The sequence below is a fragment of the Paramisgurnus dabryanus genome, chromosome 3, assembly GCF_030506205.2.
Source record: "Paramisgurnus dabryanus chromosome 3, PD_genome_1.1, whole genome shotgun sequence".
NCBI lineage: Eukaryota > Metazoa > Chordata > Actinopteri > Cypriniformes > Cobitidae > Paramisgurnus > Paramisgurnus dabryanus.
Genome location: NC_133339.1, coordinates 44,586,801 through 44,613,346, shown reverse-complemented (window position 1 = coordinate 44,613,346; position 26,546 = coordinate 44,586,801). Strand labels below are relative to the sequence as shown.

Below are 26,546 nucleotides of genomic sequence, written 5' to 3'. Positions count from 1 at the left end.
TCACCCTCATGAAATAACAGAAGTATAAACACGTATTTTCTTCAGCTGAACAAATAATTGTATATTAAAATGGAATCATGTTATTTGTCAACATTGCAAAGCTCCAAGAATTTAAGTAATCCATTATTTTAATACAATTCTAATGTATATTAATGATTTTTTTTGTACCCACAGATACTATAATATTTCCTAAATCAAATGAACAAGATTATCAGCCACTACAGATCCCAGGAGAATGGGAATTACTTGGTATAAAAATATATATAATTAAAAAATATTCAAGCAAAAAGATATATGAGGTACATAACAAAGGGCACATCATTAACCATCATGACTTTAACAATAATACTCTGTATAGTTATTTCCTGATAGTTTTTCTGTTCACTAATTCTTGCAGTAGGTTTCACTAGATCTACATTGAGTAAATGACTGTATGTTAACTGAGTTTGAGTTAATTTCTGCTTAATCACAAAGAAAATCAGACAGGAGATGAAGTGAAGATAGAATAACATCAAAATATCTCTTTTGTTCCTAGAATTCAAGAAGTAGCTTTGCCTTTTTAGATAGATCGATGGATGGACAGACAGATAGATTCACTTTTCTGTATTTTTCATGTAGTTTCATTTCTACATTGCAGATCACCATCAAGCGGAGACCTCTGTTGTATGTCATCAATTTAATTTTTCCAGTATTTTGTTTCCTTGTGCTGGATGTGGCATCCTTCTTCATAAATGTATCTGCAGGAGAAAAGCTGGGTTTTAAAGTGACTTTACTGCTGTCCCTTTCCGTGTTACTGCAGATTCTTAATGACAGACTGGCATCTACCTCCAGTAAAATCCCATTAATTGGTAAGTCTACATGATTGTCTACAACGGCGGTTGTCAAACTGGGGGCCCTGAGATGGTGCCTTAATTTATTATAAATTAAGTGTTTTTAAACCTCAGAAAAATAAGGCCGCTAACTAACAACACTACATTGTATAATTTAATAGGTATTGTTTCATTCAAATTATAAGTTTTGTAATGTTTTATGTCATCAAATTTGGGGGGGCACAAAAGGATGCACCATACACAATGGGGCCACATCCCCAAAAAGTTTGAAAAACATGAGAAACTACATTTAATTTAATTTTAAACTGCAGTAATATGTTCTTTCAGGAACAGGGGTTGAAGAAATTAGCTATAGACAGTTTCATTGGACTTGCATGTTGCCGCAGTTATGCGCCTAACCTGAAGTTAACTTCCAGTCTGTTCTTGTTTATGTGTCTGGCTAGTAACTTAACTGACCTTTATAAACAAGTACCTTGAAGAAAATAAAAATGTTTTAGATTTTAAAAAATGAGGGGAGAGGGCGCACACATGGACCACCAATGTGCAGATTTGGCAGCCAAAAATTTAAAGGTGGAATACGTAGAATTTGCCACTAGATGGCCACTATTCAATAACAACAAATGACGTAGATTAATGACGCTCTGAAGCAGCGTGGAATTATGGGATTTGTAGTCTTTATCTCAACAGCAGATGGCCATCAATCAGACGGGAATGAGAAATCACGTTGACGGATAAATAAGTCTTATAAAGGTCTTTACACACCGGGACGTTTTTCGTGCGCGTTTATCGTCGACGTTTAACGTCTCGTGACTTAAGAACGAGCGCCAATGTGAGTGCACACACCCACGCGTAAAACGCGAGGCGCAAATGCGTCATTTTCAGAAAAACGCCTGGGACGCGTTTTTTTGGTTTGACGCGGCATTAAAAGTTGGCCGACCAATGAGATTGCCGCTTTTGTTCACGTGCCTGGCGCTGCTGAAGTTCCAGTAAAACACGACTTGGTGGCGCTCAAGCACAAAATGGTCTTACGGAGCACGTGGAACAGGTAAACACACACAAAGACGCATCGAGGCTGTGGAGGTTTATGAAGGTGTCGGAGTTCCTCACAACATCGACTAAATTTCGAAGGTAACGTGATATATGAACATTACAATACATAGCTGTGTGGGCTATATGATAAGATTATGTGGGCTATATGATAAGATTAGATTCAACTTTTATTGTCATTACACAAGTACAAGCCAACGAAATGCAGTTTAGGTCTAACCAGAAGTGCAAAAGCAGTATAAAAAGTGCAGGATATCAGTATTTGCGTAGGTGCAGGATTATGTAATACGATGTAAAAACTTACTATGGGTGGTACTATGAACATAATATACAGAAATTTACAAATGGATATGTACATAATAAATTAAACTATACAGAACAGTAGTGAAATTAATATGTAAGTAGTGCATGAATGAATTTGGATTGTAACTAGTCAGTTAAGAGTGCAATGGCATAAGTTATTGTGCAGTGAATAGTTATTCTAATATTCAGTACATAGTACAGGGGTGTAAACGATGCAATTCAAGTAGTCCAGCAGTGCAAATGAACAGGGAGTATGAAATAGACAGTCCAGTAGTGTATTGAACGGACCAGTAGTGCAAATCTACATTATAACTGTGCAAGTAATAAAAATGTTTATTGGTGCATTACATTACGATATGTAATGCACTGACATTGAACAGTGATTAACTTCATACCATGGCATGTTCCATGTACACCGTGTGATATCACGTTTTGTTGTTTGCACCATAATACTTTGTGTGTAACTAGAACCTGTTGTACACTAACGTGGACAATTACACTGCTTCATGTTCAAAGAAAAATATTTGGTTATTATATTAATTGCTTCTTCCTAACCCCAAAATAGCTGGAAGATATCTAAAATGCAAGCCAAACCAAAGCTCGGGTTTTATGAGGTTAATTTGTGTCCTGTGTATAGATAACCTAATTTGTTTAGTCAGATGAAATACCATGAATCTAAATTACATTTGTAATCAAATATTGTCCTCATGGATATCGTGGCATGGCCCTCAGTGTGAAAGATTGATTCTGATGAAAACTACATTTATCTTTACAGTGTTCACAGCAATATTTCTGCTAAAAATTATGTGAGGAAAAGTGAGGAGGCCCCAGCAAAAGTGAGGAGGCCCCAGCAAGCACGTCTTCAGGATCATCCAGCACCAGCCGTGACAAGGTCCAATCTAAACAAAAGAAAACAGTCCGAGACAAACCTCTGGAGAGGTACCTCTTATTAAAAGATGCTAAAGGGAAAAAACTGAAAGCAGTGCACAGAAGAAAGAGGAGCACAGAAGGAGCGCTCTGCCAGTTTTTTGTCACACCTATAGATGTTTATTATATACCATTTTATTTAGGTATTTTTTTTATCTTTATACATTCAAGAAATACAGTTGAACATGTACATTTCATACATATGTTTATTTGCACTACCGTTCACTTAGACTTCTATCATTGTGACTTTTTTGCTCTACAGCTCTGCCAGTTCTTGTTCACACAAATTAATGTTTATTATATACCATTTTACATATGTATTTTAAGTGTTTACACATTTTAGAAATACATTTGAAAATGTCTAATTTCTAAATGTTGATTTGCACTACCGTTCAGTTGCATTATAGTCATTGTGACTTTTCTGGACCAACATTTCTGACACCTGTTTTATTTGATTTTACTGTCATGTCTCTGATTGTTATTGCAAACTGCAGTTCATTCACAAAAATAAATGTTTGATTAAAAAAACGAATTTTAAATAACGTGCCATTTTGACACTATGCATATATTTGTACATCAGTATTGTTGACCTCATTGTAATAACTACATACCTACTTCTTTAGCCAAATCACAAAATACAATACATTTGGCAGGAAATGTGAGAAAATTGTTAACAGAGAAAGTGCTTGTAAAAGATTAGTTAAAAATACACACATCGGATCACCTATTTCCTTTTATTTTGTAAAAGAGCTTTAATTTTGATATAACGTGTTATATCAAAATAGTTAATTTTATGTGGAGAGTGCTGATATATTAGCCGATGATAAAAGAAACGAATCAAATAGATTTGATTTAAAAAATGTATTTAAGTTCACGGAGATATTGTTTGTACAAAGAATATATATATATATATATATATATATTTATATTATAAACACACCGTTTTCAAAATGGTTATTATAATGACTACAACAATAATGCACAGTTTGCTTTTATCTGAAAAGATCATGGTTCACATGATCATACTGTCAAGTAGCTGATGGTGAGTCCTGATGGTGAGTTGAAGTACCGTAAAACTACAAATAATAGCCGAGTCCCAAATAGACGCCTGTCTCTTTTAGACGCCTGGTGCGACGACGGGTTTGGGTAAATAAACGCCTGTCTCAAATAAAAGCCTGTTCTTTAATTTTAGTTTTGGGTTGTATTTAATCTTAGGTTGTTTTCACATATATTGGTGCGGCCTCGGAGCGCACCAAAATACATTGTATCATTTTTCAGTTAGTGCGGTCCGTGTTCACATATATATATTTTTAACTTTACTCGAAATGCCGCACCGTACACCATGTGACAACGGTCAGCGCTGTCATTGGTCTCTGACAGCTCTTACCGTCTCATGACCACCCCCACGTTTCCATGACAACCAGCCTGACAGGGAGAGCGCAGCTATCAAGATGTGGAGATAAACGATGCACATCTTTGCGAAGTTTCTTTGCTTTAACGCGAAATTGCGTAGCTGTTCTATTAAAGCCTTTCTCATGGAGCCGTTTGCTAAAAAGCCCGTAATGTCACTATTTGTGTGTGGAGGACAGCTATGCATTTATAAAATCATCAGCTCAAACGTAAAAGAGACAGCGAATCTCTATGCAACGGACCAGGATTGGCTTGTTTGTTGTTAACCCACAATATAACACCCGGCTCACGTCACAACGAAAGCCCAGTGGCTCAAACATGTGGAGAACTTCCTGTATTTGGTTCGGCTCGAGGTCCAGCAGTGTTCACACCACAGGTGGGTCGCCCCAGAGTTCGGCAACAGCCGCTCCGAGACCACCTGTTTAGAGCGGTCTCGGAGCGGATGTTTAGTGCGCACCCGAGTGCGGCTGTTGTGTTCACACTGACCCAAACGCACCGTACTCGGAGCGACACGTCATTTGGGCCGACCTAAACAGTGTATATGTGAAAACACCCTTATAAAACCCGTCAGATCGTCTGTTTAAGCCAGTTCTATGGTGCAGATTGCACGCGCAAATTTTTGATTACCAGCAGATGTCACGTGAGAGACGCAATCGTTCCGTTACTCATCACTATAACAACACAACAAGGTCAATCGTCAGGTCATTAGGTTCTTGAACTTTCTTAAGTCTAAAGTTTTTCTAAATTCTCTCAATACCACCATGGCGACAAAAAGAAAAAAGTATGATTTGAATTTTAAGCTGAAGGTTGTCAAATTTGCCGAACAAAATTTGGGAGAATGCGCGGCGCGACATTTTTCGGTTGATCCAAAGAGAGTGCGAGAATGGCGTAAAAATAAAGCTGAACTGCAACGTCTGTCTGAGGAAGACGACAAAAGGGCCAGACTGCGAGGTGGGGGGAGGAAGAAGGTCAGTGAAGAGGCACTTCACTGAAAAACTGGTGAATTTTGTCACATATACAACGCGGATTATTAAAGAAAATAAAATTCAGCAGAAAAACATTATAGCCATGGATGAAACAGCGGTGTGGTTTAATATGGTGGGCTCTACAACGGTGGATGCAAGAGGTGCCCGAAGTGTTCCACTGAAAACCACAGGCCATGAGAAAAGCCACTTAACTGTGGTGTTGGCTGCGAAAGCAGACGGGACCAAATTGAAACCTTACGTTGTCTTCAAAGGGGGGATCAGAGAGGTGAAATCGATGCAAAATATCAATGGTGTCGTGATCGCCACGTCCAAAAATGGATGGATGAATGAGGAGCTGACTGCAGACTGGCTTCAGAGAGTGGTGGGAAAGCTCAACTTCGCCCCTCGTCTCCTCGCCTGGGATTCATATCGCTGTCATATCAGCGCAGCAACCAAAGCTGAGCTTAAAAGGGGCTACAACATAACCACAGCAGTGATACCCGGTGGCTGTACAAAGTACATACAGGCCCCTGATGTCGTATGGAACCAACCATTCAAAGCCAGCCTGCATGAGTCCTATGACAACTGGATGGCCGGGGATGTGGACAAAGAGTACACCGCTGGAGGAAATATGAGGGCTCCAGCTCGCCGCTTGTTGGTTGCCTGGGTACTCCAAGCATGGGAAAAGCTGGATACGGAGCTGCTGAAAAAATCCTTCAAGGTATGCTTTTGCGCTGTGCGCGTGCATGTTTGTGTGTGCGTGGGAAAGGCTGGATACGGAGCGGCTGCTTGTGCACATTGCGCGCGCGCGCGTGTGAGAGAGAGAGAGAGAGAGAGAAACCGATAATATATTTAATTAACTTCGGGATCCTTGTCCTAGGTATGTGGCCTGACAGTAGCTTCTGATGGAAGCGAGGATCACCTTATCCATTGTTTCAAAGAGGGAGAGCCCTGTGCATCTGGGCGGGAGCTGTTAGTACAAGCAAGGCAGTCAGAGTTAGCGGAGGCCGGAGAGGTAGAAGTTGATGAGAGCGACGAGGAGGAGGAATTCGCCAATGAACTTGTTGTTGAGGCTTGCAGTGATGATGATAATAGTGATGAATAGAGTCATTTCCTATTACATGATTCCATTTGTTTGCATGGTAGCCTAAGCTTAATTCTTTCTTGTTGATGTGTTTCGGGCAACAAGTTCATATGTTCGGAGGATATTACCGTTATCTTACCAGGAATGTTATATTGTTTTGCCCATTGCTGTCACATGTTTCGTTATTTAATGCTTTATTCATGCTGCCAATAATTTAATTTAATGTTATTCTTACAAAAACTAATTTGTTAAACACACTTTAATTATAAATAAAACGTAATATGTGATAACCTCCTGCTGTCATGCTTGAACAATTAAATTAAAAGCCTGTCTCTTATAGACGCCTGTCTCTTTTAGACGCCTGGTGTGACGACAGGTTTGGGTAAATAAAAGCCCGGGCTATTATTTGAAGTTTTACGGTAGTCTTTGTACAGTTGCTGCTGTTAGAAATCGAGCTGCTACTAGTAATATCCATGTTTTGTTAAAAGCAAGCATATGACTTGTTATTGACTAGCGTCTGGCTTTCTTCTTCTGTGTGACAAGTGAGTGTCAGAACAGAAGCATAAAGTTTCGCTGCGCCCCCTTGTGTACCGGCATATATCTGTTTTGTATTAAGCGCCATCTAATGCACAGGGGGTGAATTTGCACCTCACTCGGCTCAGCGCCAGTAAAAATCGTTTGGGTGTGAAAGCAGAAAAACGTGACGTTAAACGCCGACGATAAACGCGCACGAAAAACGTCCCGGTGTGTCAAGACCTTAAATGTTGCGTTTTTATGGCATCGGTTTATTTCATGATGTAAGGTTATATATAATGTTCAAATTGTTAGTCATAGATGTTACAGTGTTAGTCCAAATTTGATGGTGTGTTAACAGAGCACAGAATTGAGTGTTCAAACTTACAATCTACAATGACTTTTTACCCATTGGATTGACAGTACAAATCTTATTGTGAGGTTATGATGTAAAATTGTACAGTACTCTAGTAAGTGTCTGAAAATGACCATTTTGACATGACACCATTGAATGTTGCGTTATGTTATATTGCAATACAATACCTCTTGATGTGCATTAAATCTCCACGGAAAGACACACTGATTACAGTCTACACACCAATCTTGTGATCCATATAATAGCATATGATTTTTGAAGAGTTACAAACAGGGCATGAAATTAACACCCAACCACGCGCCGAATGCGGGTGGATTTTGCAATTGGCGGGTAACACTGTCAATCTACCAGCCACATTGGCGGGTAGCCAATGCAAATCAGTGATGCGCAGTGTTGGGAACGTTACTTTAAAAAAGTAATTAGTTATAGTTACTAATTACTTCTCAAAAATAGTAACTGAGTTAGTAACTGCGTTACATTATTATAAAAGTAATTAATTACCAGGAAAAGTAATTACTGCGTTACTTAAAAAAATCTAATATTTCAAATAACTTGAATACCCCTTACAAATTAAATATGTTAAATGACTAAAATGAATACTAAAGAGAAATCACAAATTTTTTGGCAGCATGTGACGATTTGAGGTGCTTTATTAGATCAGAATTACTTGCCACAGACGTGGAGAGAGTTTCTCTTCATGGGCATAAGTTGCACATTACACAAACATTATTGCCTTTCACCTCAACAATGGAAAAGTAGTGCTTTATACTTCGTGTTTGCGATCGCTACCTTTGCGCTTGTTGTACTTGCCATCACCCTGTCGCCGGTGTTTTCGGAGTGATTGATGCGCGATGACCGGGCTGTCTGTCAGTGCTTTGAGATGGGGCACAATCAGCAGCAGCACCGCTGCTCGTTGAGAAGAGAAAACGACGCGTATTTTCATGTCAGTCTACAAATGTCTCCAACCACGTCAGAAAAGATAGCTAGATTTGTCCTATAAAGTCGCTAATGTGATAGAAAGTTGCTAAATCTAGCGACAAAGTGACAAAGTTGCTCAGACTTTTACACTGCTCGCTCGCTCAGACTCAGTCGGACTGTGCGAGTGGGCGTGCCTGTTTGTGAACTCTGCCTTTGGTTGGCTAACGTTGGAGACTAAGCCAATCACCATCAGCTATGTGGTTCTCCCACCCCCTCTAACACACAGACACACCAATCAGCATCAGTTATGTTTCTCCCAACACACACACACGAGAAAATCAGTGTTTGGCTGAGAGAGTGAGCATACGCGGGTGAAAATCACTACAGTTAGATCAATTTTAGTAACGCGCAGCATTTTAATGTCAGTAACGATAACGGCGTTATAACGGGGGAAACAGTAATTTATTTGATTACTCGTTACTGAAAAAAATAACGCAGTTACTAACGCCAATTACTTATAACGCCGTTATTCCCATCACTGGTGATGCGCGGGTCATTGTATAAACAACCCACTCCTGCCCGACATTTTCAACTAACCCGCCCCGCACGCAATTGTTCAAAGTAGTTTTTAAACTCGACCAACTGACCGTGGCCTGAATATCATTAAAATATTTTTGGATGACTCGTAACCGGCACCTGCTCATTTCTTATCAACCTGCGCATATCACTGATGCAAATTGAGTGATTCATTGAGAGGATGCGACCGCTGTTTCGCAACGTTCATGCGATTGGAAAGAAGATGAAGCACTTCTCTGACTACGTTTGGATGTGCGAGTATGTATTAAATTGTTGGTGAGATGGGATGAGAATGCAATGCTGACATATGCTACTGTACAATCGCAATCTCGTTGATGTGTAGTGCTGCTGTGATGGATCAGAACTCTTGATGTGTAAACTTTAGAAAGAGTTGCGCTACTATGCCTTATACTGTAGTACATTAACATACATTTTGCGAATATAGTAATGAAAAACAACGTATGTGCTGCGTTTATGTGCGCAGCTTGTGCCCCCTCTGTCTCTGTGTGCGTGCGCGGGTTTAAGGGGACTCAATAGGGCACATCGGAGAGACGCGTTCCTAAAAGCATGCGTACATAAAATCTTTCTGCTCTTGACAGGGCACATATAAACAAAATGATCTCAACAGTATTCATTTTCTAATAAAACATTTCTTTATGTCTTAAGTGTATGTATAGAGAGTCAAAAACCAGTCTGTGCTGGTCTTAAAGAGACAGTAACCTCTATTAACCTATTTAAGTCTGTGTCATTAATGTTAATCAAACAACCTAAGACAAAGAGTAATTCATTTCTGTAGCTCTAAAAAAATTATATTTAATTCATACAATAAAGACAGTGTTATATATAATTCACTATTTGGCAAAAAAAAAAACTGGCTGGTAAAAAGTCTCTGTGGCAGGTGGTCAAAAACGTTAACTTCAGGCCCTGGTTACGAATCAAAACAACTCACCCAATGCGTAAAACACAAGCAAGATCAGCATCTCTGTCTAGTTAAATGTTGTCGCGAAGCTTTCTCCATCCAGATAATGCAACATTGATATTGATACTCATTCTTTCTCTCGGCTTGTTCCAAACTCTTCTTGGGTCGTTTGGTTGGCCCGTACCCTTACGGGAGCTGTCTTTGCTGACAGAACCAGCGGCAGACGGTAAAAAGTAATCATAGTCCATAAACAAGTGAGTAGCCCGACAACGACACTAGCCATGTTTCCATCCACATTCGGTCGGATTCGGGCTTCATTTCTAACATTTTACACGGGCTCGTGCTCCGCCTTTGCACAGTAAATGAGTGGTCAAGTTCAATGCTGCTGGATGCCCTATCAGTAAGCGCAGGACCACGCTGAAGCCATTTACAGTGGATTTAATAATTTCCTCAACAAAAATGTAGCCTAATCTTGGTGAGTAAAGGTTTTTTTAATGTATAACTAAATACATAATTTAGACAGAGGATATAGACTAATGTTGGCATTAAAGAAAGTGCCGAAGCAAATCCCACGGAACCTTTATCTTAATTTCGTTATTCCCAAATAACCATCTTATTCAGAATGTATTAGCTTAATTTAATTTGTTAAGAAATAATTGTTTTTATTGGCATGTTGGCCTATTTATAATGTATTGCATATGCCTATTTAGAACGAGATGTTATGATGTTACAGAATACATATGACTTATTTTTTTCTTTGATTCAACTTCCAAGAGAAGTATAGCCCAGTTAGTCATTAATAAATAATGTTAAAACATGTGTAAATTACTCATTCTTGATAAAAGCTGTTTGCGTGTGCACATTTAAATAATGTCTGGCTGTAAACGGGTTCGGGCTTTTAAAAAGCTGTCAATCTAAATGTGCTTTCGGGTTCGGGCTGCATTCTGTCGGGCTCCGGTCATTTCAGGCCTAACTTTTAAGGCCCGATTACAGCTCTATTTTAGATAGCAAAAATCTAAGAAATGGCATTATTTATTAGGAACTCGCGAAGGAAATGTCCAACAATGGTTATGACAAGACGTGGGACGTCCTCCGGAGTAAATGCGCTCAAACAGCGACACGTGTTTCAAAAAAGAGAGTTATCTCGCAACGGTGCCGGAGGGAAAATAAAAGTAAATTCGACCTTGATGAGATGGATCCTCGGCCAAAGAACCCTCGTAGTTTCATTGGCTTCCAATATTAACAGCCCAGGAAAGATATTTTTCGTTCTCATTTACGTTAAGCATTGATCCGGACAATCATTTCACGTTAATGCCTCCGTTGTCGTCGGGCATTTACATGCATCTGCATCATCATAGCAATTTGATGTTAACGTCATTTTCTTATTATTATAGCTTGATATGTCTCTATCAGCTCAGCTGGCACATAAGCACTTATAACTTGTCGTATGGCGCAATCCATTTTGTCTAGCAAAACTTTGTTGGCAAATGTTTGCTTGAATATTGTGCGATTCAGTGCGAAAATGAATGGAAACACCTTCAAATGTCTCAAATCAATTCGATATACCAATTTGATCGCAAACCAGCATGTGACGTCGTTACGTACAGGTTTTAATTCGCTTTAAAGCCGTTGGATGGAAACACACTTTCACCCGCTTTATTCGCATAAGTTTTTTTACCGAACTTCAGATAATTCGATTGACAAGTGGATGGAAACTTAGCTACTGTTGTCATGTGCTTTTTACGTCAGTAGAGGCAGTAACAAACGGTCACGTGTATTAACGTCATTGAAAGGAGACTGCACTCCCCCGTGTCAATGTTTTGAATGGCAATTTTCTCTCGGTATGCATGTAGTTGAAAACATTATAGATATTGATAGTAATCAGTTGGACAAAATATATAAGACTGGCCTAGTGGGTTTTGGATATTTTACAGCAAATATTTTACAATTTGCACCTTTATCTGTAGCTTATAATGTATACATTAATTCTACACAGTATAGCTCAGTATAATAGTTGATACACTTTAGCTGTAATTTTAACTAAGGTAATTTGCTTGTGATTTATTTCTCTTGCTATGAGAAATAAACTACTCTAAAATTACTTTGTTGTTATTGATTCTATGCTGATGTCTACCAGAGGTTAAGTTTGATCCACAAAAGCTGTTTGTTTATGTTGTTGCTGCTGAAACCGAGAAACGTCAGAATTCAACAGTAATAACTTGTTTCCAAAAGATTAAACAAACAGGCATAAAATACTGTGTAAAATTGTTTGTTTTTTGGAAAGTATCATACGGCAATATACAGTAAGTTTACAGCACATAGTGTCTACACTCAGAGACTGTGGGTCAGAGACATCTCATTTAGCTCTCTTGTTTAGTAATCAGGGAGTCTGACATTTTTAAAGCTGTGTCAAACTCAAAATCCTTCCAGTAAACTGGAAAATTTGTTCCCTAAAAATTCCCATAAATGCAATTCAAAAACCAGTGAGCATTGATGGTCCCTATGTTCTCTTACTGGAAATCATGTGACCTTTTCTGAAACTCTCCAACCGAAATCACGCAAGTCAACTCATTAATTTTTAAGAAAAAAACAAACGCTTGTTTTAGTTTTAATATAAACACACATTGATAGACAAGAAGGGACCACAACTTACTTTATATTTAAATGTAATATTCCCAGGGGTTAAATTGGGGAGAAATGGACCAGAAAGGCGTTCCTACACCTATGTCAGAGGAGAAAACAACCCACATATATAACAAAAAATATAGGCCTAACGTGATTTGACCCCATTTTTTCTTGTTCTTGTAATCTGAACCAGTGGAAGGCTAGATAAAGGCCAGAGTGGACCACCAAGGTCAGAGATAGGACACAAGCTTCGCTTGACAGGACACATACACACAAAATTATTTTGAAATACCCCAGACTTGACAGGTTTTCAGTCTAACAAGGGCTGGACTGGTAATCTGGCATACCCGGCAAATGCCTGGTGGGCCGACGCATAAATCAGGGACAGCGGCCCAGTGGTTCATTTTCCATACTAACATTGGGCTGGCCCAATCATCTCTTAACAGGCTCCACCCACTCCCACTCAAGAAACACAAGAAACAGAGTATCATTCACACTACTTTTGTGAGACTTATCATACATCTCACATTATTTTTGTCTGACCATCCCATAACACTTGTACATCGCGCAACGCGGCCTGTTGCTTTCTTTCTTTGTTTCTGTTTTTACGTAATTCATTAATGCCGCTTAAAGGCGCGGTGGCAATGTACTGCATTATTCAAAAAAGTTAGCATAAGATTTTCCTTGGACAGACATGCCCAGGAGACACTCAATCGGCAGCCCATTGGTTCTTTTTTATTTGACATTTGGCTAGCCCAATCACAACTTTAGTCTAACTTACGTGACTCTGTGAGTTTGTCTCTATTTCCTAGCCAAGCTGCATAAGTTGCATATCATGCATTTATAACACATCTCATCTGCACTAATGGCTGTTATGTTAAAGGCGGAGTCCATGATGTTTGAAAGCCAGTGTTGATATTTGAAATCGCCTAAACAAACACGCCCCTACCCCAATAGAATCTGGACCTTCTGTTGATAGACCCGCCCCACACATACGCAACCCGGCATTTGATTTGATTTGATTGGCTATAAGTGTGTTTTGGTAGTCGGCCCGTCTCCTTTTCCAAACCGTTTTTCAAACATCGTGGACTCCGCCTTTAAATAAAGTTGATTCATTAAAGCAAAGTTAGTACTCAAAGTCCTTTCTCAGACGTCTCAACCTACAAAAAGTTATTTCAGGGAGGTATCCCAAAGCCCCTTACACCCCCAAAAATAGCATAATATTTCTACAGGCCTATGCAATTATTGCTAGCACTTTACAATAATGTCTCATTTGTTAACATTTGTTAATGTATTATAAAAAAGCAGTACATTTGTTACTATATTCAATTATTTATATTAAAGGCTATTTTTGCATTCTAACCCTTGAAGGTGGGCTTATGCTTTTGTTTGTTTTTTAGTGTTTAAATTTGCTCAATATTTATTTATTTATTCATTCGTTTGACTCTTATTTATATATCCTAAATTTAACAAATATATTCACAATTTTGTTATATATATATATATATATATATATATATATAGTCACTGTCCGATGAAAACCACATAAGTCCATTTTGCCGATTTTGAGATTTTTCGACGGATTGAATGTCCAGGTTCATCTATATACAGTATGCTTCACATTTCTAAATGGCCAAGGAAAAGTTGTGAAATCATGTCATCTGATTTTCACGTATATACATTTGGTGTCAAAGCTGTCAATCATTTATTAAATGAGATTAATCTCATACAAAATAAAAGGTTTTTTGCATAATATATGAGATTGTGATGTTTGTAAACATTATGTATATTTAAACACACACACATACATATATATACATTTAAGAAATGTTTTATTTATATATCGTTTTTTTATTTATATATAATTTAGAATATATACAAATATAAATATATAAATATATATATATATATATATATATATATATATATTTGTATATATTCTAAATTATATATACATAATAATTACACACAGCACAAACTCATATGTTATGCAAAAAATTACTTTTATTTTGTATGAGATTAATCTAGATTAATCTATGCCCAGCTCTAATATATATATGTATATATATGTATATATATATATATATAGCATTTCTGACTAACCTTCGCCCACAGGATTACGTCAGTTAACAGCTTAGGGTTTCCTGATAACGATTGAATTTAGCACTTAAGAGCACTCTCTACGAGCTACTTAACGAACATTCGTTGTTCATTTAAGTGCGTTTCCTAAAGATGCACGTTAAATGATCGCTCTCAGATGGTTTTTAAGTGCTACTTAGAAGTCGCGTTCCTTTGTCAAGTGCTGAAATGTCACCTATAGAATGACTCGAATTTGTAGCAGAAGCTTGTTTAGGCTAATGATCTTCAACTGTGCACTAATGTTTTTTATAATATTTTTCATTATTGTTTAATGACTTTTTAAGTGTTTTAATGTGTGCATAATGAAATATTCTTTTCCGTATTTAGTTAGGACTCGTCCCACTGCGAAATGCCTTCTGCATTTTATATAATAGTTTAGATTATTATTTGTTTTTATTATCTATGTTTATTTATTATTAGGGATTATTGCATTGTACCATACATATTTATTTGGTTTCCTTAATCAGATGCCATTTCACTTCAAAACAATTATTTTTACTGTAGATTAATTATTGAAGCAATTGGTAGGAACCATTTATCAATTTGCTAGTACTTTGTAACCAAAATTGTACCAAATATGTTTTCCTTCTTTATTAATTTATGTTTAGTCATTTAAATTAGATTTCACATTTGAATTTTAAATATATTATATTAAAGTAAAATCCCAATAAATAAATATACATTTAAAACAATACATTATCGTCATTGCTGGAGTGCAATTTGCTGGTTGTCCTGCAGGTGACCTTGTAACTCTGTTGTCTTACGATGCACTTATGAATGAACAATTACTCCAGAGCACTCGTAGATCTACAATGATTTTCAAGTGCTAAGCTTTTGGGAAACGGCCCCTAATTCTAAGATGATTTGTACGATCGTTTTTACGATCTACTGGTTGTGATGACCCACTGACTACTGTTTATTAGGGTACTGTGTGCGTATATCACAGCAATATCTACTTTAATGGTGGAGGGTGAAATCCTAACATTCAACCAATGCTGAAGATACATAAGCAAAATGCTGATAGGGCATTCTCGAGGGTCTTGTTAATGAGAATAAAACCACATGACGAACAGGTTCCACTTTAGCAAATAAGCGTGTCTCATAGACAATCCTCGCACTGCAGCGATGGTGTTAGATACCGCTTGCTGTAAATCACTTAGAACCTCCGGATCCAACATATCCTCATCCCATGGCGTCAATATTTGACGCCACTTGACCATGCGTCAATATGTTACGCGGAGGGTATACCCTTCGCGTCATTTTTTGACGAACTGGGGACTTCAATACTATTAGGTACGCGAAATTAAACAGTTGTCGCCTGACATTGGGGTTAGGGATAGGTTTGGGTAGGGATGTCATTATGTAAATCTAACCCTAAATCGACGCGAAAATGGTAAGAAAATGGTACGAAAATAGGAAAGAGAATGCAACGGACTCAATAGTATTGAAGTCCCCAGTTCGTCAAAAAATGACGCGAAGGGTATACCCTCCGCGTAACATATTGACGCATGGTCAAGTGGCGTCAAATATTGACGCCATGGGGTGAGGATGGGCTGCCGGATCCCATTCACAGACCACACATGGAGGTTCTACAGGTCAGGACGAGGGCCATAGCGTGCTCCCTCGTTGAGAAAAAGGGTCCTTCCTCTGGGGAATCTGCCAGAAAGGGGCTGTTTCGAGGAGCATGAGTTTGGGGAACCAGTTCCTGGTGGGCCAATAAGGAGCAACCAATAAAATGCGCTCCTCATCCTCCCTGACTTTGCACAGTGTCTGTGTGAGGAGGCAGTGTAAGATAGTTTATGGATGGTGTGCAAATTGAGACTTTTTTTACCAAAGTTATTGCACACTATGCTGTGCTTGTATTTGTGATATTGTTTATAAGCTGATTTATTTTTCAGCATCATTCCTATGCAATAAAGGTATTTATTAACCTGATAAGGAACACTGTGCCGTACACGGCACACCCCCTCCCTTGCACGTGAGGCTGCATTACGTCATTGTAACTTTGAAGCATTAAATCTTCAAAATAAACGGTCATGCGGCACATCGTTGTAAAGCTTAGACTTTTGGGATTCCATTAAGCGCACACAGAAAGCATAATATGATTTTTAGCAGTCATAAAACTGTAATCTAGTTGTTAGTTACCTGAACCGGGCGGCGCCGATTTAGGATATTTACTTACCTTCAAAATCTTTCCTTTATCCGCTTCGGTGAAATTGTCCAAAACAAATTGTTCATAAATCCCCAAAAGTCCAAGGAAATGGAATATCCAAGCCTTTTAATCCAAAACGATTTGTTCATCTCACAATCTTGACGTTTCTGACCGAATTACGATATAAATAGTGTATACAATAAGTTCACTAACAGACATTTGTTCGAATCTCACTTTTCATTCATGATTTATAATGAATATATTCGGATGTCATGTTTATTGTGCAACGTCTGAGGAACAAATGCGCCCCCTTGTGGAATTTCAGCCGTTCCATAAGAGGCTACAGGGTTCCCAACGTACAGTATATGTAAATCCAAAGGGAAATATTCCAAAATACTAGACCAAAATACTATACCATTGTTACCTATTCAGTTCCTCATTGGATAGTCCTTGAACTAAGGTACATTTCAGAAAGCAGCTATTGTAACCAACATTGCATTTGTTCAATCCACAAGTTGTAATTGGTTCACTTTGTGACCAGAGACCCCAAGACCAGAACTACAATACATGAAGTGCGAAAGAAATTGAATTTATTTATTTGTTTGATAATGTATTTGTTATTTTCACAGGGATTTACTGCTGTTCAATTTTTATATTAATTGGCTTAAGCATTCTGGAGACCATCTTGGTAAAAATTCTGATTGCTAAAGGAGAGGAGAACGAATCAGCAATACCAATGGAAACCAGAGGTGTTGTAAGTGGTCAAGATGGTAAGTGTCAACCCAGATCTGGGTAACTTTTTGTATCTTTATTTCACAAGTTTAGCCTGGGTTTTCCTATGCTGCCTTGTGCGCAAATTTATTCATGCTGCAAGTCTAGCATGGAAACCATGGACCAATTTTCCCCCTGAAATAGGGAACAAATCACAGAACGGGGAGGGGGCAGCAAGACGATGACGATGTCTATGCTACACACCGAAGCAGTTTTGTTTATCCAACATGGCAGCAGACACGAATTTACTTTTCGATGCAGCCTTAGATAGTGTTCTAAGTAGTTTTGAACGCAAGTTGATTTAAAAAAAGAGCAATTTTTGGCGTTAAACAATTTTATATCCAAGAAAAATGTTTGGATATGGCAAGACATGTTAGTCAGAGAGTTTTAAAGGACCAACCTGCTAGACATCGTCGTTGGTAAGTGGTATTAATCATATTGTCATTATGCCTGTAGTCTACCTACTGTGGTTGTCACAGTGCCACTAAGTTGTGTTACTTTTCAATATAAATATACAGCTACCCGTTTAGTTGCATAGCTTTAAGCTGTGTGCACACATACTGATAAAAGTTGTTGTTGACGCTTGAATTTATGTAGCTGTACATACGTCATCTGGTATAATTGAAACAATTGGCTATGAGCTATGTACAGACGCATTTGATAGACATTCGTAGCGCCCAATAAACGGCTCTGGGCATTTGTAAACCAATACGAGAAAATTAGCATATGGTTCAGTCTCTATGAGACTGATCTGGTGTTAGCCAGGCTATCACAAGTTAAGAATTTATATAAAAAACTGAAAAGCTACAACTAGACTTTTGTTGGATATCCTCCCACAGATGGTGTAATAGACTTACATAACCCTATAGACACAGTTACCAGTGGAAATGAAGAGTCAACCGGTACATCTGACACTGGAAAGAGGGCCTCACTGTGCTGGACCAAAGCGGCAAAAATTATAGATGTGACCTTTATTGTTCTTTACATTATCACTGTTATTGTGCTTCTGTCTGTTCTGGGCAAACGTTGGTTTCTGTAGTAAAATTATCTTACATATGAGATGGCGTACAATACTAACTTTTATTTTTATGATTAAATTCGTTAGTTTTTATGTATGTTTGGTAAGTTTAAAACATTGTTTATTACAAAGTTGATTTGCTTTGTCATTTATTGCTTTACTATATAGTATGTGTATCCAGTGATAAAGTGTTGTTGTTGTTGATGTTTATTAAATCAAATTCATACTTTTGTGTTGGTTGTGGGTAAAATAAGCAATTATTTAATGTTATGTTACCAAAATCACCTTTAAAATTATCTGTGTAATCTCATGTATTTTGAATACTATAATTTTCATAATTTTTCTTGCTTCTGCAATCATGTTTTTGTTTTTGTAAGGCTGTTTTCCAACAATGCAAATTTGTCCTAAGCCCAAACGAAATAAATGAGAAAAATAAATTTGAAGTTTACGGCTGTGTTATGTTTGATTCAGAATTTACATCATTACTGTTTCTAGAACAGCCCTCTGCTTGATGCATTTGCAGTGTAAGGAACCACCCACTGGCCAGCCCAGTCTCACAAAAGGACGTACCTATAGGCACGTACTTTTTTGATTCTTTTTTGTGATACTTTCACAAATTTCCGGGTTTTTTCGTGATCGTACCACAAATTTTTGTTTACTTGTCATTGTCACGTTTTGGTTACTCAACTGTTTTTCCTATTTTTTTTTACCATTGTCGCTTCGATTTAGGGTTCGATTTACATAAACTTACATCCTTACCCCAACCCAACTCTAACCCTAACGCCAGGCGAAAATGGTTTAAAATTTAGAAAATATAAAAAAATCAAAACAAAATGTATAAACCGATAATTAAAGTGACATCCTAACGCAAACACTAAATCTAACCCTAAACCAAAGTGAAAATGGTTTGAAAATGCAGTTGAGTAACCACTACGTGACAATGACACGGAAAAAAAAATTTGTGATACAATCACAAAAAACACGGATATTCGTCACAGTATCACGAAAAAGAATAAAAAAAATAACGTGCGTATAGGTGCTTCTGAAAGAAATTGTCTTCATTTATTAATTTTGGTTTAATTTATTAGAATTTGGTTTAAAATTCTATGACTGTGGATAATTGTAATCTGACTTCAATTGTAAATAATAAATAATATTGCTGATCATAAATTAATAATAGTTATTTTATCATGTTTATAATAGAAATGCTGATACATTACTATAAACTTAAGCTGAGGCTACTCCATTCTAATTTATGTTTATACTATTTAGTCTAAAGAGGTTTCTACTTGTCTAAGTTGAGATAGTTCCAGTCTAACTTAAACCAGTGTACTCTCCAATCTAACTTTAACATCAACAAGTGTAAGCATCAACATCTTATTTCAGTCTTTATCTTAAATCCATAAATGTATAATGTTTGTACTAAGAATTACTGACAAACTCAGAACAATTTAAAAGTAACAATTTATTTTGCCAGGCAGGTTATACTTAAATCAATCAAATCATCAAATAGAATTAAAAACAAAACATCATTAAAGGTACCAGCATACCTCATGTTGGTTTGATGCTGTTTTTTTCAGCAGGGTGGGTTGCATGAAACTCCTTAAGTGAGGGTTTCCTGAGGGAGAAAAAAAAATCCATCAGGGATTTCTTTAAACAGCTATTATCTAAATGCAAGACCTACATTGTTCTGAACAGCTGAAATAATTTGTTTACAAGTGTTTCCTGTGTGCTATGGAAAATAGGAGACAGACCAAAAAGGTATACCATTTACAATTTGTAGGCCAAACAAAATAGCTTGTCAGTCCATACAACACAACCACACACAAATTGTTAACTTATTGTATTTATTGCTTAAATACATTACACATATGCATATTACAAAATAAAGCTTAAAGTAGTTTCAAAATTTCCATCCATGACAAACAAAAATGACTCTTTAGTAACACAAAAAAGCTTAAACTAAATTGAAAATTGCCATCCATGACAAACAGAAATGTTAGACAGACTGGATTGGTTTGCACATTCCCAGTGGAACCAACTGTTGCAACAGTCACACTGAATCTGAAAAAGAAAAACACATTACAACATGTTTTAATACAAGGTAAACTTTTGCAGAGCATACTGCTTATTAACACACCCAACAGTCCTCAATGTCGTCTGTGAAAGAATGTTGGTCTCCACATGTCAAACATAATTCTGACAGGTCATCTGTGGAATAAAAGGCATCAATGTGAAGCACATAATATTGTTATAATATTACGCGTGTGTGTCTGTGTAATATATACCACTTCCTTGTAGCAGACAGAGGTCTATTTGTTGGCGTAGCAAAGCAATGTTGTCTGCTGTGCTTGCAGACTGGAAACTCTGAAAACAGCAAACTGAAAAATAAGGTAAAGAAAACTTTTATTCACATTACCAGTTAAATATTAGAGACTATGCATAACAAAAACTTACTTTACAGACAACTTCACCATATGAATTGCCATCCTGTTGGAAGCAGTGCGGTACAGTGGAACATGTCCACTTGCCAACCTTTCCGTTTGTGTCCATAAAACTGCTTTGTCTGGTTTAAAAGTATTTAAAATGTCAATACAAGTTAACAATCAGACCAACAAATATGAAATAAAATCACATCACAGGCAGGTCATTTTAGCTGACCTTACAGCCTTTTCGAACTGAAGTAATTTAGTTTGGTTTCCCCTAAAGGAGTAGATGTATAAAATACACAATTTCTTAGGATATATCACCTGTAAAATGTAAATGAATGAATTGGGCCCTAAATTCTTTGTTGTTTCCAAAATGTTATGAGTTCAGAATGGAAAGAAACAGACCAGAAGTGTCCAGCGGTGGTTCTCATTGATGGACCCAATCATTACATAATATTCATCTGAATTCAGCTCCAGTAGAGATACATAAAATACTGTATCAAGAGTTCATTATACTAAATCTCTGAAGACATGAAAGATTTATTAGCAGAAATCAGACATTTTTACCCTCTTCATAGAACTGCCATTGCCCTTCCAGATGTTTGTCGCATGAAAGGAATCAATGACATATTTCTTCACCGTATTGTTTTTTGTCAGCAAAATAAGATATGCATTGATTACCTGAACAAAAGTTCACACAGTTCTTTACAGTATTGATTTATGCTTAAAGAACAACTGAATACAAAATTATAAAGCACTACTTGCACACAATTTTAAAATGTAGAAAGCTACTTCACTTTCAAGCCTTTTTCCAGGTCTGAGGCGATCTACATCCCATGTGAACACTTTGTTAAGGGCCAATTTTTCTGCACAATATGCAACCTTTTCTTTTGGCCCATATTTCTTGTAATATTGTGTTTGAGAGAGACAGAGATTAATATCCATTCCATTTGTTTCAGCCATTTATATAAAGATGTACATGCATGTCAGCAGAACAATACATACAGATTGCACTGTTTGTCTGAGACATCATGGGACAAATAGGTGACTGGGTGGCAGGACAAGCATGTTCCTCCAAAAAGTGAACTAAATGGTCCTTGTTAATTTTGGGATATGTGTCTCCTTTGTCATCCCTTACATCTGTAGACTTGCCGTCTTCATTTGTCATGGTGTATGGGTCCAGTTTACCTCCCTTTCTTTGCCTTCTTCATATATTTTTTCGCAGTACCATTTCGTCAAAAGTCTACAGACAATCCCTTTTCCGGTTTTCTTTTTTTGGCCTTCTGTTGGGCACAACTAATATTGTCCCGAACTGTTTGGAAGATCTTGTCTTGCCTTTTAATGCATTCTGAGATGCACTCCTCAGCCAGAATGTCCTCCACAGTTTCATCAATCTATGAATAAAATGTTGCATAGTTCAATTTTAAAAGTAAAATAATACAAAAAAGTTATCTGACCTCATATTTGTCAGGTACCTCGGATGGATACCTTGCCTCCCGGCCAAACATCAAGTAGTATGGAGAATACTTTGTGGTGACTTAGTTTTTTTTTTTTGGTGTGGAGACCAAACATTGTGGCCTCAAAATAATCAGCCCACTTGTGTGGCTGCTTTCCCACCAGCTTGCTTAATGACCTTTGAATAAAAGAAGAGTCACAGTAGTATAACATTATTTATATGGCAATTCTGACAAATACTCTGAGAGCTGTGAATGTGGGAGACAAGACCGAAGGACTCTTTATGTACCAACTGTACACTAGGCAAGTATTATTCAATGTTTTATCATCTAATTCTTGTTATTATTATTTAAATGTGAGTTACCTCTGCATTGTGCCATTTAGTCTTTTAACCAGGCCATTTGTTTGTGGGTGATATGGTGCACACAAACTCCTTTTTATTCAAAGCAGCTGACAGCCCAGCTAACAGAAAAAAGTTCTAAGAACGTTCCCTGAAAGTTCCCAAGGTCCCCAAAAACGTTCTGCCAACGGAAAAAGTGTCCAGTTTTTTTGACGTTCTAAGAACGTTTTTGTGTTGTCTCAACGTTAGAGGAATGTTACATTTTACCATTTTTAAACGTTATGACAATGTCATGTTTTAATGTTCACACAATGTTTAAAACAACAACTGTTTATTATACTGACTTGTTTGACTGTTATGTAAATGATAGAGAAACATTGCATTTTATTATTTTATAAAACATTATTTCTGAATGTTCAGTAAATATATTTCTGTAGAAAACACAATTCACTTATTAGGTTTAGATGTTGATGTTTTGTTTCATTTTAAGTCACCATTATTGTGATTAGTGTTTGTTTTAGTTGGACTCTTGACTTTTTGCTTGCTAGTTTTTTCTCTGGTTCTGTTAACCACATTTGTTATGAACATGTAAACTTAATAGTTTAATTCTGTGGTTGTTTATACATAATTGTAAAAACATCACCTAATTAAATTACTGATCAAAAGTTTATTTTCTGTCAATAATGTAAATGAGATCTAACACTTTCACAGCAGTTTGTCATTAAGGAGTTTTAGAAACTTTGGACAAAAAATATCCGCTGTATAATTGGGACGCACAAACATCAAGAATCAGAGTATGAATCTCAACCATGGTGACAAATAAATGAAAAACTTCATGCTGCAATGCATGCTGGGTATCAACAAATTACAAATCTCATTCAGGACTCCCAGCATGCACTGCAGCATGGATAAAAATGTTTTTTTTTTACAATTTTATTTGTCACCATGGTTGAGATTCATACTCTGATTCTTGATGTTTGTGTGTCCCAACTATATAGCAGGTATTTTTAGTGTTAAGTTTCTAAAACTCCTAAATGACAAACTACTGTGAAAGTGCTGGATCTCACTTACATCATTGACAGAAAATACACTATTGATTAGTAAATTATTTAGGTGATGATCTTTACCATTATGTACCAACTACCACAGAATTACACTATTAACTTTACATGTTCATAACAAATGTGGTGAATTAACACAAAGTTAACACAACCAGGGAAAAAACTAGCAAGCAAAAAGTCAAGAGTCAAGAGTCCAACTAAAACAAACACTAATCACAATAATGGTGACTTAAAATTAAACAACACATCAACATCTAAGCCTAATAAGTGAATTGTGTTTTTTACAGCAATATATTTACTGAACATTCAGAAATAATGTTTTATAAAATAATAAAATGCAATGTTTCTCTATCATTTACATAACCATCAAATGAGTCAATATAATAAACAGTTGTTGTTTTAAACATTGTGTGAACATTAAAACATGACATTGTCATAACGTTTAAAAATCGTAAAATATAACATTCCTTTAACATTGAGACAACACAAAAACGTTCTTAGAACGTCAAAAAAACTGGACACTTTTTCCGTTGGCAGAACGTTTTTGGGAACCTTGGGAACTTTCAGGGAACGTTCTTAGAACTTTTTTCTGTTAGCTGGGAGACACCCATATTGACCTACATACACATACAAAATATACGTGTAATCCTACCTTGTTCACAAATATTAGCCCTGGTCAGTTAATAGCCTTAAGGGGTGCCAAATTTGTAAAACGGTTTCACAATGCAGTCTGTGACCTCCTCAGCACTTTTGTTTTTTAGTGGGAAAGCCTCACACCCCTTTGTCAGATAGTCCACCATGACACAGATATATTGGTACCAATCTTTTGTTGGTATGAGCTTTCCCACTAAATCCATTCCCACAATCTTCCATGGCTCAACCACCTGTCAAAAGTTACATGTTCAATGTGGTTGCTTTCTAAAGGAGAAAATAACACCACCATCTCATTTACATAAGCTTACCTCAATAGGTAAGATGTCAGCTCAAAATGTCAGCTTGCTTTGCTTGGCATGCTTCACAGTGTTTGACTTTAAAAGAGATCAAACATCAAAGAGTACTCATTGATTACTTTTACCCAATTCCTAATGTCCATGCTCATGTAAGGCCAATAAAATCGATGGCTGATGGCATCAGTAGTTTTAACAATGCCACAGTGGGCCCTGATTGAATTGGTGGGGAAGTCTGTGAAAACCTCTTGTGCCTCACTGCAGTACGATATATCAGCTTAACCACCCTCTTTCTTTCTTCTAATGTAATACAAAAGGCCATCTAAAACAAATACATTTTGTTCATTAAGAAATCTTTAAAGACCAGATAACTTATCTAACCAATCTACGTGGTCTATGCGGATACTTCACCAACTTTGCACCACTCACCTTTGACCTTTGCCTTTCTTATGAGTACTTTTTTGTTTTGTTGATAAACCATCTGGTTTTTCTTGTTTTTCTCAGATTGTGGAGAATTAAATCAAAATATATTAGAGGATGTAAACACTGCAGACATAAATCACCACAGCAGTGTCAGCCATTTTCTGCTGAACTACTTATAACAATTCATAGTTAAAGGTGCAGTGTGTAAATTTTAGCAGCACCTAGTGGTGAGGTTTCAAACTGCAAACAACAGCTCGGTCCACGGCTCAGCTCTCGCTTTTGAAACACATAAAGAAGCTACGGTAGCCACCACAGGACAAACACGTCATCGTCAGAGACAACTTGGTAAACAAAGTTTGTCCGTTAAAGTAATAAAAACATAATGGTTCATTTTGAAAGGTCTTTATACACAACAAATAATATAGTTCTACCAGAAAGACTCGAAGATAGGTTAAGAATTGATATGAGTTTATTTAACAGTAGTTAGCAACCAAGGCTGGAATGTAACACAGTATAGTTCTTTGGCGTAGGCCCCGACCATTGCGGTTCCTGTCTGAAGATGAAGACAGGCCAGAATCTTATCCCCCTCGAGTATGGACGGCACCGACCTGGTGATGGTGGTAGGGAGGGTGGGTTGTAAATGCTGGCATTAGTATCTGCGAATGCAAAGACAGGTGAGTACGAGGCTTATATACTCTCAGTATCAGGGGTGATTGATTTCGCCTTGTGAAATGAATGACGTAACATTCGAGTTTCCTGGTAGAACTTACGCTACGCTAAGCTATCATTTATGTAGATTATTTTGCATTTCTGTCAAGGGATCCTTCTAAAAGTTACACACTGCACCTTTAACAAGATAACAAAATATAATAAACATGAAATTCACATACCTGAGAAATCAAAATGTATTACAAAACAGGAGGTAATCACTGAAATAACAAAAACATAAAGTGAACAAACATTAGAGGTAACTGTGTGTTTTCCATTTAGCATCCAATGCTACATCATCAGCAGCACATGCACAACTATAGTATAACTGTAGTTTATCCAATAAAATTTCATTGAGACATATAAACCGTCCAGCTCATTGTACACTTGTTTGCAATCACTACAAACATTTACATTTGAAAAACTCATATTAAAACACAATATTATCACATTTTTAAACACACTTAACTGAAGAGAAGAGAAACACATTTACCCAAAGCAGTGTCAGCCATTTTCTGCTGAATTACGGTGAGTGCAAAAGGACAAAATAATAGATGTCTGCAATTTATTAACCATTAGGGGCACCAAAACACCATTTGATATTGTTAAT

At 37.0% G+C, this 26,546-nt stretch overlaps 1 long non-coding RNA gene across 1 annotated transcript; it reads left to right on the top strand.

The window, feature by feature from the left end:
• Window positions 1-645: 645 nt before the first annotated feature.
• LOC135744815 (uncharacterized) lies at window positions 646-18,913 on the top strand. Its single transcript, XR_010530864.1, has 3 exons — window positions 646-848; window positions 17,414-17,554; window positions 18,395-18,913. It is a non-coding gene; the product is annotated as an uncharacterized lncRNA (long non-coding RNA).
• The last annotated feature ends 7,633 nt before the right edge of the window (window positions 18,914-26,546 follow it).